At 46.9% G+C, this 14,335-nt stretch overlaps 1 pseudogene; it reads left to right on the top strand.

Moving 5' to 3' along the window:
• The first annotated feature begins 532 nt into the window (after positions 1-532).
• LOC101146334 (keratin, type I cytoskeletal 18-like) lies at positions 533-1,850 on the top strand (annotated as a pseudogene).
• The last annotated feature ends 12,485 nt before the right edge of the window (positions 1,851-14,335 follow it).

Genomic DNA, 14,335 nt, shown 5'->3' with positions numbered 1-14,335 from the left:
CAGTGCCAGTTGCTGCTGTGCCTCAGCCTCCTTTCTGGGGTTTCTTCTCCTACATTGACCGATGGTGCCTTTTTACTTCCATCTCCCTAGTCATAGGGAATTGGTCTGTCACCTAAGGACAGCCAATCCATACATTGATCACCAACACATGAGGTGGTGTTGGGCACAAGTTAGGTCTAACTGGGACAAGGGTGACTATCTGAGCCCTTCAGGTTCCCTCACAGACCCCAAAATCTGGAGACTTATGTGCTTGGTGGTATGAGTTAAAGCTAAAGGCACAAAGAGAGGCAGAGACAGAGAGCAGCTGAAGGCTGATGAGAGGTAAACAGGTAACTGGTCACAAGAATGTGCTAGAGATGGGTTTGGCAACCCACACCTGCAATCTCAGCACTTTGGGAAGCTGAGGCAGGAGGATCGCTCAAGCCCAGAAGTTCAAGATCAGCCTGGGCAACGTAGGGAGAACCTATCGCTACAAAAAATAAAATAAGGGCAAAGTCTGAGTCCTGTCCTCTCACTCTCCTCCCTGGACGGCATGAGCTTCACCACTCGCTCCACCTTCTCCACCAGCTGCCGGTCCCTGGGTTCTGTCCAGGTGCCCAGCTACGGTGCCCGGCTGGTCAGCAGCGCGGCCAGCGTCTATGCAGGCGCTCTATGCAGGCGCTCTATGCAGGCGCTGGGGGCTCTGGTTCCCGGATCTCTGTGTCCCACTCCACCAGCTTCCAGGGTGGCATGGGGCCTGGGGGCCTGGCTGCGGGGATGGCTGGGGGTCTGGCAGGAATGGGAGGCATCCAGAACGAGAAGGAGACCATGCAAAGCCTGAACGACCACCTGGCCTCCTACCTGGACAGAGTGAGGAGGCTGGAGACTGAGAACTGGAAACTGGAGAGCAAAATCTGGAAGCACTTGGAGAAGAAGGGACCCCAGGTCAGAGACTGGAGCCATTACTTCAAGACCATCGAGGACCTAAGGGCTGAGATCTTCACAAATACTGTGGACAATGCCCACATCATTCTGCAGATCGACAATGCCCGTCTTGCTGCTGATGACTTTAGAGTCAAGTATGAGACAGAGCTGGCCATGCACCAGTCTGTGGAGAGTGACATCCATAAACTCCGCAGGGTCATTGATGACACCAATGTCACTTGGCTGCAGCTGGAGACAGAGATTGAGGCTCTCAAGGAGGAGCTTCTTTTCATGAAGAAGAACCATGAAGAGGAAGTAAAAGGTCTGTAAGCCCAGACTGCCAGCTCTGGGTTGGCTGTGGAGCCAGAAGCCCCCAAATCTCAGGACCTTGCCAAGATCATGGCAGACATTCTGGCCCAATATGACAAGTTGGCTCAGAAGAACCTAGAGGAGCTAGACAAGTACTGGTCTCAGCAGATTGAGGAGAGCACCACAGTGGTCACCACACAGTCCACCGAGGTTGGAGCTGCTGAGATGACACTCATGGAGCTGAGATGTACGGTCCAGTCCTTGGAGATCGACCTGGACTCAATGAGAAATCTGAAGGCCAGCTTGGAGAACAGCCTGAGGGAGGTGGAGGCCCACTATGCCCTGCAGATGGAGAAGCTCAACAGGATCCTGCTGTACCTGGAGTCAGAGCTGGCACAGACCCGGGCAGAGGGACAGCGCCAGGCCCAGGAGTACGAGGCCCTGTTGAATATCAAGGTCAAGCTGGAGGTTGAGATCGCCACTACCACCACCTGCTGGAAGATGGCAAGGACTTCAATCTTGGTGATGCCCTGGACATCAGCAACTCCATGCAAACCATCCAAAAGACCACCACCTGCCAGATAGTGGATGGCAAAGTGGTGTCTGAGACCAGTGACACCAAAGTTCTGAGACATTAAGCCAGGAGAAGCAGGGTACTCTCTGGGGAGCAGGAGGCCAATAAAAAGTTCAGAGGTCAGGCTGGGCGTGATGGCTCACACCTGTAATCCCAGCACTTTGCGAGGCTGAGGCGGGCAGATCACCTGAGGTCAGCAGCCTGGCCAACATGGTGAAACCCCGTCTCTACGAAAATGCAAAAATTAACTGGGCATGATGGCAGTTGCCTGTAATCCCAGCTACTTGGGAGACTGGGGCGGAAGAATCGCTTGAACCCGGGAGGCAGAGGTTGCAGTGAGCCGAGATCATGCCATTGCACTCCAGCCTGGGTGACAGAACGAGACTGTCTCAAAAAGAAAAAAAAAATTCAGAGGTCAAAATAAATAAATAAGTAAGATAAAATAGCCAGGCACAGAGGCACAAACCTTTAGTCCCAGCTACTCAGGAGGCTGAGGTAGAAGGATTGCTTGAGCCTTGGAGGTTGAGGCTGCAGTGAGCTGAGACTGCCCCACGGCACTTCGGCCTGGGTGACAGAGACCCTATCTCAAAAAAATTAAAAAATGTGCTGGATCCTGGTGGGCCTCTCTCTTCCCTCCACTGTTCTTTCTCTCCTTTTCTCCCCAATTCTTTTTTGCCATCTTTTTCTCTTCCTACCTCCAAGTCTGCTTCTCTCAATGTATGACTTCATACATTCCAGAGGCAAAAGAGAGGAAGAGTGGGAGGGAGGCCTGGTCCCAAACTATGTAAGCTGTAGGCTTACATCACTCTAGTTGGAAACTCCAGTGGAAGAAAAGAGTTTCTCTTTCCTGGAGCCCATATGTAAAATCCCAGGGAAAACCCCTAACTGGTCTGTGTGGGTCACATGCCGCCCTTGTCTTGGCAAGTTACTATGGCCATGGAGATGGGTTATTTGATTTTCTGGCTTAGGTCACACGCCGAGACCAGTGGCCAGGCAGGCAGCCCCCATGAATCAAATGAAATGAAGGAGTAACTCATTGCAGTAGTTACCGCTACCAGAGGGAGAGATTAAGAGCAGTGATGGCCATATTAGACCTACACATCAGCCATCGACATTTAGTAATCCACCCTGTTCTAGGCACGATGGGAAAGGAAGTGCAGACACAGATCCTCCCCACGTTGGAAACAATGGTAAACTCCACAGAGAGTTGCAAACTTATTTTGTTAAGTATCAGCACTTACGAAACAGCCTTTTTCCACTGGAAAACCGAACTTCCTCATATTGTCTAATCCTTTTCTAAGCTCCAAGCCCCCTGCCCCTCTGACTCACAAGGCTTTCACTCAGGGCAGCACGGGGAACCTGTGGAAGGTAGGTTAGGCCCACTTCCCTGGCACCCTTGGGCATACTCTTAGGCTGTAGATCATACGACAATTCAAGAAACAGAGGTGGGGTGGGGTGGAGATGAACGAGTGCAGACAATCACTGTCCTCACCTGAAGACAGCCAGGAAAGGTCAGGTGACCCAGAGGACTCTAGGTCAATAACAGATTGGCTGCCAGGATAGTCTTACCTAGCTTGGGGGTAGAGTATGAGGAAATACTTCAAAGAATACAGGCTACAGGGAAAACAAAACAAAACAAAAAAACACAGGATCTTTTGCAAAGAGTAGTGAAGAGGAGGTTCTTTAACCTGGACAACCTGATTAGTGCAGATCACCAATTGTTGGCCCAACTCCTAGAAAGAAGGAATGAGCTAAGGATGGGAGGGCATGGCTTTCAGCTTCAGGAGCGGGTAAGAAGGAAGGCAGGAGGGACACGTGGCATGGAAAATAGTTTGGTAAGCTCCATCCCTGGAATCAGAGCTGAAAAGAACTTATAGATACCTTCATAGGGGCTGTCAGGAACTAAGGCCTAGAACCAAAAGACAGAGGGAGAGAAAGATTATGAGGAAGAAGATGAGCCTCTGTACTGAATAGATTAATTGTAGAATAATAGATATCCCTTTCACTCAGTGAGGGCCTCTGGACTGGGTGACACTCAGTAGAAGTCAACTGTAACTGGATATGATTATGAGGAAGGACCACGTCATCCAAGGCCAGGATGGGCTGTGGGCAGGTCCTCCACCTATCCTGCTGTGTACTGTACAATCTGGGGGGCTCCATTCCTATTTTGATCTATGTCTACAGCGCTTCCTTCAGTGGTGTGGTGCACAACCTGACCACAGCAGTAAAGCACTTCCTTGATATTTCAATGGGTAGATGGGTACATCTTATCTAATGACTCATGCAACAACAAATGTGCCTGAAAACCAACCAGGAACGGTACTGAGCCCCGGGGATCAGGTAAGGTGCTGTGGTTCCTGGGAGAGACAGTCACAGGGGTCTGTGTTCATATAATTGTCCAAGTTGTAGGGACAGAGAGAAGGGAGTATTTCATTCTGTCTGGAGAGAGTGGTCAGAGAAGACTTCAACAAGAAGGTGATACTTGAGCTAAGGCTGAAAGATGAAGGGTTAACCAGACAGATCAAAAACGGTGAGAGGGCCCATTTCTGGAAGAAGAAATAATACAAACAAAGGCAAAGAACCGCTGGTTCATGTCCTACCTAATAGGAAAGCCAGTTTAGATATTTGAGTTTGCAGTGGCATAGAATATAGAGTTGAGTAGGCATGTAGGAACTTGGATGTGGAAGGGCTTTAAGTGTTTTGCTAAGAGGTTAGATCTCCATACTGGAGGTATATGGAGGGGCAAGAACCAAGGTCTTGTGTAACCCATGGAACCTCTATGTCCATCCCGTAAGGCTTGGATTGTGACAGTGGAAGTAGTAAAAAGCAACATGGAGAATAATACACTTGCTATGTGTCTGCTTACTGAAAGGTCTGCTATGGTCTGAATATGTTCCCCCAGAATTTATATGTTGAAGCTTAATCACCAATGTGACAGTATTAAGAGATGGAGGCTTTAAGAGGTGATGAAGTCATGAAGACAGAGCCTCCATGAATAAGATTAGTGACCCTGCTAAAGAGGTTGAAGGGAGTTCCCAGGTCCCTTCTACCAGGTGAGGATGCAGCAAGAGGCATCATCTATGAAGTATCTGTCAGCCTTCACCAGACACCAGATCTGCTAGTGCCTGGTTCATGGACTTCCCAGCCTCCAGAACTGTGAGCAATACATTTCTGTTATTCACAAACTACCTAGTGTAAGGTATTTTGTTATAGCAACCTGAATGGACTAGGATGGGGCCTGTGTTTACTAGGTCCTTTATTGCATTTATGAATGCCTCCTGGGCAGGCAGACACTTTGGCAGAGTGAAGTTGACAGGTGTTAGAGCCAATGTGCATCAGCAGGGACTCTGGGGGACTGAAGCATGTGTGCCCTGTTTAAAGGGACAGTCATTACTCAGCTCTAGTTAATTGTTGCCATGAAGAAATGTGGTCTCACTTTTGCCAGCTCCCTTGATTTTTCAAGAGAAGCCAGAAATCAAAGGTTTTAGGTAAAATTTTCTCTGCTTTAAATGAAAGCAACTGATTCAAATGTTTCCAAAACATCATGCAGGCCAAACAAAATTCAAGCATAAGCAGGATTTAGCTAGCCACCTAGTTCTCCTACCTTCCCATTCATCACCTACCCACCCATCCAGCCATCCATTCACCCACCTGTATACACATCCATCCATTTGTCCATTCATCCATGCACACTCCTTCCATCCACCCATCCACACACATAAACATACATCCACCCACTAATCTATCCACTCACCTATCTATCCATTCATCCATCCATCCTATCTATCTACCCATACACACATATAGCCATACATCTATCCCACTAATCTTTCCACCCACATATCAGTTCACCCACTCACCCACCCACCCATCCACCCACCCATCCATCTATCCATCCATCCATCCTATCTACCCATACACACAGCCATACATCCACCCCACTAATCTTTCCACCCACATATCCATTCATCCACCTACCCACCCACCCACCCACCCACCCACCCACCCACCCATCCATCCATCCCTACCTCCATCCCTCCATCCATCCATTCCTCTTCCACTGTTAAAGTACACTCCCTTTCAAACCTTTACAAGATGGAAACATTCATTTTGTTCCATCTTCTCCACCTGCCCTTGGTCTTGGAAGTCCTGTTTCCCTCCAAATTCAGGCAAATTATGTTTGTAAAGTGGTGCAAATATGAGTGAGGTTGTGCCTACCTCTTTTTACAGGGAATTTTTTGCTTTCTCTTTCTGTCCTTGCTGTGCAGCCTGAAGTAGGAGTGTATTTTTTCTCCCCTTGGATTTGAGCCTTCATAAGTGTTCCAGAACAAAATTAAACCAAATAGAGAATCAGATTCCCCTCCCTTTTCTTGGAAATATCTTGCCACTGGGCCAGGCTCCCTGGGAATTAAATAACTCTTCAAAAGGAGACCAGAAATAGATTTCTCAGTGGGGTTTCTAGATGTCAGTAAATGGATTTATGGAAAATGGGTTAGGTTTGGCAAATTTTAAATTGTGATTGGATGAATGTGCAATATATCTCTGTAAATAACCCCTTTTCACTTTCTCCTTCTCTATATCCAATTGGAACTCTTCCTCCTTAATATCTGGCTTCCATTGTCCTTCCTTACTTTACCTAAATGCTTTACCTAAATATCTCCTCCAGCCTAGGGTTAGAGGATTGGAAAGGGAGAAGCTCAGATAACTAATATTTACTGTGCTAAATTCTTGATCTATGTGATAGCATTTATATTTCTGATTTCCATGGCAGATATCCCAGCATGATCTAAGTAGGAGGGCATTACTAGATATATACATGCTTTGAGCTTCAATTTTTTTCATCTGTCAGATGGAACAAAGCTTCCATATCTCCTTTCCCAACCAAATGAAAATATCTTCAAAGGGTCTACCATGGTACCTGACAATACCACTATGACTAGTCCACCCTCAAAGGAATTAAAGCTTTGCTAAAATGTATATGCTCTCTGGGAGCTCATCCCACTGTCAAATCAGCTTTTATTATTATTCAAATGTATTTGTGAGATTAGGAGGCCCAGAGAGCCTGGAACACAGGAGGGTAGGTCTTGATGGATTCTGATGGAGCAGGGGGAGGTCTGCATAGACCCTGCTGGGAAGGAACATGGGAGAGAAGCATGATCCTGTGGCACCTTAGGGACAGTTTGAGGCTGTCTGGGGAAGGAATGAAAAAGGAGAAGCAGACACCTTTTCTCTCACCTGTAGACCATTCATTTGGTCTGCTACTTTTTCAGCTGAACACCTCCCCATCTATGAGGAAATGGTGCATCAGAACAGGATGGTGTCATAAACTGAGCAATTCTTATCATCCATACCCTCAGTCTTCCTTTCTATCAAATGGACAGAATTGCTGTGAGAAATTCAGCAAGATAAGGTAATGTTTGTGCAAGGGCCTGACTTCACCTCCAAGGGGCTACTTCTTTCTGAGCTCAGTCAATCTGCAGTTGGGCCTCTCCTGATAGAGAGGCCAGAGAGAGAGGTCTTTACATCTGGGATCAGGAGTGAGGGTAGGACAGGTGACCCGCCAGTGCTTAATCTCCTGCTGACTTGCAAGGGCAGAGGTAAATAGAGTCGTCCCTCAGTATTCACAGGGGATTGGTCCCAGGACTCCCCTTAGATATCAAAATCCAAGAATTCTTAAGTCCCTTATATAAAATGGTGTAGTATTTGCATACGACCTATGCACATCCTTTTGTATACATTCAATCATCTCTAGATTATTAATGATACCTCATACAATGTAAACGCTACATAAATAGTTGTTATACTATATTGTTTTTTATTTGGACTATTTTTATTGTTGTATTGTTGTTACTTAGTGCTTTGTATATCTTCCTTCTGTGATTGGTGGATGTGGAACCCGATGAAGCGGAAGGCCTGCTGTACAACAGCAGTGGCAGCTCTTAATGCTTATTTTGTGCCAAGCATTTTACAGATGTTATTTCATGTAATACTTTCCACAACCCCCGAAGTAGGAATTCTTTCGATTCCCGTTTTATAACTGAGGAAGTCGAGGCACGGTGGGAGGGTGAAATCATTTCCCCAAAGCCCCAGCGAGTGGGATAGTCAGGATGGAGTAGTGGCAACAGAGACCATATGGTCTGCAAAGCCTAAAATATTTACCATCTGGCCCTTGACAGAAAAAGTGTCCTGACTGCTGCTACAGCAGAACGAGCTACTACCAAGGCAGGAGACAGAGGGGACAAGGGGATGAATACCCTGGCTGCACCACCCTCACACTCCGGCCTCTGTTTCTGTTACTGCCTCCCACTGGCTCACCCAGGAACCCAGGGAATCTGCTCTCCCGGCTGTGCCCTCAACCCCCTCATTTCATTGCTTCCTTGTTTAGGGCCTTTCTGATGAGACGGGAGTTTCTGGAAGACTTGGGACTTCATAGTTGTTTTGTTTGTTTGTTTGTTTGAGATGAAGTCTTGCTCTGTCGCCCAGGCTAGAGTGCAAGTGGCGTGATCTTGGCTCACTGCAACCTCTGCCTCCTGGGTTCAAGAGATTCTCCCGCCTCAGCCTCCTGAGTAGCTGGGATTATAGGTGCCCACCACCATGCCCAGATAATTTTTGTATTTTTAGGAGTGATGGGGTTTTACCATGTTGGCCAGGCTGATCTTGAACTCCTGACCTCAGATGATCCACCTACCTTGGCCTCCCAGTGTTGGGATTACAGGCGTGAGCCACAGTGCCCAGCCTTCATAGTATTTAGGAGTCAGGGCAGCCAGGCATGGTGGCTCACACCTGTAATCCCAGCACTTTGGGAGCCCGAGGTGGGCGAATCACGAGGTTAGGAGTTCCACACCAGCCTGGCCAATATGGTGAAACCCCGTTTCTACTAAAAATGCAAAAAAAAAAAAAAAAAACTAGCCAGGCGTGGTGGCACGCGCCTGTAGTCCCAGCTACTCGGGAGGCCGAGGCAGGAGAATCACTTGAACCAAGGAGGCAGAGGTTGCAGTGAGCCGAGATTGTGCCACTGCACTCCATCCTGGGCAATAGAGGGAGACTCTGTTTCAGAAGGGAAAAAAAAAAAAAAAAAAAAGTCAGGGCAGCTCAGAGATAAAGATTCAAATCCTGACTAATCTTTCTAGTCCTGAGTTTCCCTGACTTGATAATAGGACTGATGTGAGGCCTGAGGGAGAGGATCTGGTAAGGCCTAAGGAGAGCCCTTGGAGAATAGAAAGGCCTTTTCCAAACTTGCTGGCCCTTCTCCCTTGGAGGGGCCTGCTCAGGGGGCCTCCCTGACCCTCTCTCTCCCCTAACCTGGCTTTGCTTTTCTTCATATCACTCATCCCTACTTCATGCTACATATGTGTTATATGTACACATATCTGTGTATAGCAGACATGTATTTTGTAGTAGAAATGCACATAGGTGTATAGTACATGCATGTGTATGTGTATACATACATGCTGTGTGTATTAGTTTCTTGCCTTCCTCCCACACTATTGTCTTATTCATCGCCCTATCTCCAATGCCTAAAACACCCACCTGCTCAAATCAGGCACTTGATAACTGCTGGTTGAATGAATGATTAAAACAATGTCTGTCACTTTTAACAATTTCTTCTGCATCCTTCTTACAATCCAGCTGGCAGGGTACTTTCCCCTCCAGATTGTTCTGGATGAATGAAGGCATTTTTGATACTGATTTATAAGCATTTCCAGGATTGGGCCCCTAAATAAGGCAGGGGCCCACAGTCTCATCTAAATAAATGGGTTCTCCCCATCCTCGTGCCCTGTAGCTCTGCCGTCACCCTGAGTTTGCTTTCCCTTCCCATGAGCTCGCCCTCCTCATTTCCTACCCCGTGGCCTCAGGTGGCAGGTGAATGGGGCAGACATCTGCGCTGCTGGCCAGCACCAAGCCAGGGAAAATGTGTGCAATTTCCTGAGCAGCACAGGAGGAGAGCGGAGGAAGAGGAAGGAGGATTGCTGAGGCCAGCTGGCAGCCTGCTGGCTTTATTTCCTGGGGACTCCAGCAGCCAGCAGAGAAGGAGTGAAATGGGATTGAGCAAGGTTCCTAGGCCCTCTGGCCGTGAGTATTGTGGGTGAGAACTGAGGACTGGCTCCGAGGTTGGGTGGGTGGCAGAAACATCTCTTTATCTTTTGATGAAGCTTGCCTTAGCTTTTGTGGTTCTCTGGGCTTTACCCAAGAACACGTTTGCATCTAAAATCCCTGAGAGACTGTTTTCAGCCCTTGAAGCTCGGCCTCCTTTTTCTAGCTAGTGTGGGGCTGCCAGGCTAACACAGGTGTAGGCACTCAAAATTCCCCACACTTCTCTTGGGGGTGCAGAGAAAATGTCATTCCTTTATTTGTTTATAATTACTCTGATTTTCCGCACAGGACCTGGCTGCTGGATAAAACACATTTAGTCCAATCCTGTAACCTAATTTGATGCAGGTTTTTAGAAGTCATGGTTAGCCTCTTTAAGTAAAACAAAACAAAAAAATCCCAGTCCCTCATATTTTCCCTCCTGCCCCTCCATGAGATGGTGCCTGGGTGTGTGGAGAAGTGCTGAGGCCTGCGTGTGTGGTGGCAGAGGGAGGTGGTGGCCTTCAGATCCTTGCTGGCTAGCTGCAGAGTCGCTGGTCTGGGCTGCTTCTTGCCCTGGGCCTGCTGAGGTGGCGTGGTCCAAGCTGGCCCCCAGGTGGGGGCCACTGAAGCCTGTGGCTGGCGTCCCATGTGGTCTGGTCCCTCTCTTGGCTTGATCAGGTCCTAGACATGTTCCCTGCCCAAGCTCCCTCTTGATTCTCACCTATGAGCACCTGTTGTCTTCTCCATCTTAGCCCCTCCATGGTTGGGGCACTCTTCAGAGACAAGAGGGAACTCATATCAAGTTTACCTTCTAAATCGGTCCTTTCCTTTTATTATTATTATTATTATTATTATTATTATTATTATTTGAGACAGACAAAGTCTCACTCTGTTGCCCAGGTTGGAGTAGAGTGGCACAATCTTGGCTCACTGCAACCTCTGTCTCCTGGGTTCAAGTGATTCTCATGCCTCAGCCTCCTGAGTAGCTGGGATTACAGGCGTGGCCACCATGCCCAGCTAATTTTTTGTATTTTTAGTAGAGATGGGGTTTTCCCATGTTGGCCAGGCTGGTCTCGAACTCCTGGCCTCAAGTGATCTGCCCTCCTCGGCCTCCCAAAGTACTGAGATTACAGGTATGAGCCACCGCGCCTGGCCTCATTATGATTCTTTTTTTTTTTTTTTTTTTTTGAGACGGAGTCTCGCTCTGTCACCCAAGCTGGAGTGCAGTGGTGTGATCTTGGCTCACTGCAAGCTCTGCCTCCCAGGTTCACGCCATTCTCCTGCCTCAGCCTCCCAAGTAGCTGGGACTACAGGTGCCCGCCACCACGCCCGGCTAATTTTTTTTGTATCTTTTTAGTAGAGACGGGGTTTCACCGTGTTAGCCAGGATGGCTTTGATTTCCTGACCTCGTGATACGTCCACCTTGGCCTCCTAAAGTGCTGGGATTACAGGCGTGAGCCACTGCGCCCGGCCATTATGGTTCTTTTATGGGCAATTTCAAGCTTAGAATTTCGAATATAAAATATCAGACAGTGTCCAAACTAGAAAGAGAGGATACACTCAAAAAGCATTTACCCAAGGAGAACTGAATGAAGGGGCCAAAGAAGGCGTCATCAGGGTTAATGGAACCAAAAAGTGAAAGTGTCACACCCAAGGATTAGCAATAGTGGGAAGCTATTACCACCTCTGCTGCAGGGGCAGAGACCAGGGAGAAATGAACACATGGAAAAGGCACTAACCACCAGAAGCAGGGGCCGGCGAACTATGCATAGCCCAGGGGTCTGCCACCTGTTTTACAGATAAAGTTTTACTGGAAGACAGCTATGTCCATTCATTTACATATTCTCTATAGCTGCTTTGTGCTACAACGGCAGATCTGAGCCCTGGTGACAGACTGTATTGCCCACAAAGCCTAAAATATTTGCTGTCTTATGCTTTGCCAGAAAAAGTCTGCTGATCACTGCTGTTACGGGCAGTGTAACCCCAAAATCCATACATTGAAGTCCTAATGCCAGTACCTCAGAATGTGACTGTAATTGAAGATTGGGTCTTTAAAGAAGTGATAAAATTACAATGAAGCCATTAAGGTGAGCCCTAATCAAATATTACTGGTGTCCAGTTTTTTGATTTTTCTTGTTTTTGTTGTTTTGAGACAAGGTCTTGGTCTGTTGCCCAGGCTGGAGTGCAGTGGTGCGATCTCAGCTCACTGCAGCCATGACCTCCCAGGCTCAAGAAATCCTCCCACCTCAGCCTCCTGGATAGCTGGAACTACAGGTGTGTGCCTCCATGCCTGGCTAATTTTGTTTATTTGTTTATTTTTTGGTAGAGATGGGGTTTCACCATGTTGCCCATGGATGTCTCGAACTCCTGGGCTCAAGCAATCCACCTGCCTCAGCCTCTCAAAGTGCTGGGATTATAGGCATGAGCCACTAGTGTCCTAATAAGAGATTAGGGCACAGACATGCACAAAGGGAGGACCATGTGAAGATGCAGGGAGAAGATGGCACGTGCAAATCAATGAGAGAGGCCTTAGAAGATACCAACCCTGCTCACGCCTGTATCTTGGATTTCTAGTCTCCAGAATTGTGAGAAATAAATTTATGTTGTTTAAGCCACACTGTGCTACTTTGTTATGGCAGCCCCAGCAAACTAATATAACTGCTATAGTGGAGCAAAGCTACTGTCAGACCACAGGAAGGCAGAGAGGGTACATGGAGGATAAATTCCCTGACTGTTCCTTCTCCCACTCCTGATCTACTTCTGGTGACAACTATTAGCTCAACTCACCAGAAACCAGCCAACAAAGTTGTCTGGGTGTTTCTATCAATAAAGGTGGCTTCCCAGACCTCAGAGCAAGACACAGAAGGGCAGAGAATGGACCTAGGAGCAAAAGTAGAAGAACCAGGGCATACACAAGAAAGTAGGGAGAAGGGTACCCATCACCCAACTCCAACAATTACCAATATTTTTCCATTCTTGTTTCATCTCTCTCTGATTTTTTTTCTGGAGTATTTTAAGGCAAATCCTAGAAACCATATTGTTTCACCCAAAAATAGCTTAGTATGCATCTATAATAAATAAGAACTGTTAAAAAATGACAATAATGCCAATACCCAATAAAATTAACAGAAATTCCCTAAAAACGTCTCATATTAGTCTATTCTCAAATGTGCCCATTGCTTCAAAAATATCTTTTAACAGTTGGGCTGTTATAATCAGGAGCTAAACAAAGTTCATGCATCACATTCATGTGTTGACAAAACGGAGTCATTTGTCCCCCTAAAAAACTTCTCACATTCTGGATTTGGCTGTTGGCATCACTGAGTTGTTGTTGAACTTGATCCTCTGTCTCCCGAATTTCCTGCAAACTGATAGTTAGATTTTGGCTTGATTAGATTCACGGGTGGTGTCTTCTCTTGCATCACTTTGCAGAAACAGACTATCTGCTTCTCCCACTTTCTGTAATGTTGAGAATGATCTGTGGGTTCAGAGATGTTAGCTTCCTCTTGCCATTATCAAGTTCTCCATTAAACTTTTATCTAATGGTGCTAGTTTTTATTGATCATTGCCTGGTCCATTATCTCATTCAGGTTTGCAAAATGCTGATTTTCCAAATCTATCATTCCTTCTGCATTTATTAGGTAGAATTTTTCTACAGAGAAGAATTTTCCCTTACCAACTATTTGTAACCCCGAAATAATTATTACAGAGAAGACATAATACATATACCTGTCTTTTTCTTTATCATCTTTCAGAATACTAAGTCAGTGAACTAGCTGCCAATGATTTTTTTCTTAGTATTATTAAGAACTCATAATTTAAACATATATTTAAGGTGTTTAAATCCATTGCAGTCAGTATGTCTTTTGATGCCAAATTGTATCATCTTTGGCCAGTGGGAGCCCCTTCAGATTGGCTCTTGTGTCCTTTTGACTTGACACCATTAATATTTCATCATTTCCTTGCTATCAGGCACAATAAGATGGCCCAAGCTCATTTTGTGCAGTTCTTTCTCCAGAGCAGTCATCAGCCCTGTGTCTTGGTCCCGGCTCACTAGAAAACAGGCTGAGGCAAAAGTGTAAGTGCTAACAGTTTACTGGCAAGAGTGAAATCCCAGGGAAGCAGGGAGGTTTAAAAGAAATGGGAAGTGAGGCGGAGGAAAGGATGAAGTACAAAGGGAGATGTTCCCAGCTGGTCACAGCTTCCCAATAAGCAGCCAATTGCTCAGATGCTCACAGCCTCTTGACACAGGAGGCATGGAAAGACTGCATCTCAGCACAGTCTGCCATGTGGCATCCCACATGCTGTTATCTCCTCTGCATCCCTGAGTTGTAGTCCTTTGCTGCTATCATGGCTACAGGGGAAGCCAGGATCTCCACGTGGCCTGTGCAGCCAGCGTATTGTCAAGGTGGCTCTCTTGGCACTCACTGTTGTATGTGGGTACTCCTCAGTGTGTGCTGGTGGCAGTGGCTCTGG

The sequence above is a fragment of the Gorilla gorilla genome, chromosome 9 (assembly GCF_029281585.2).
Source record: "Gorilla gorilla gorilla isolate KB3781 chromosome 9, NHGRI_mGorGor1-v2.1_pri, whole genome shotgun sequence".
NCBI classification, from domain to species: Eukaryota; Metazoa; Chordata; class Mammalia; order Primates; family Hominidae; genus Gorilla; species Gorilla gorilla.
This window is presented reverse-complemented; position numbering and strand designations above follow the sequence as displayed.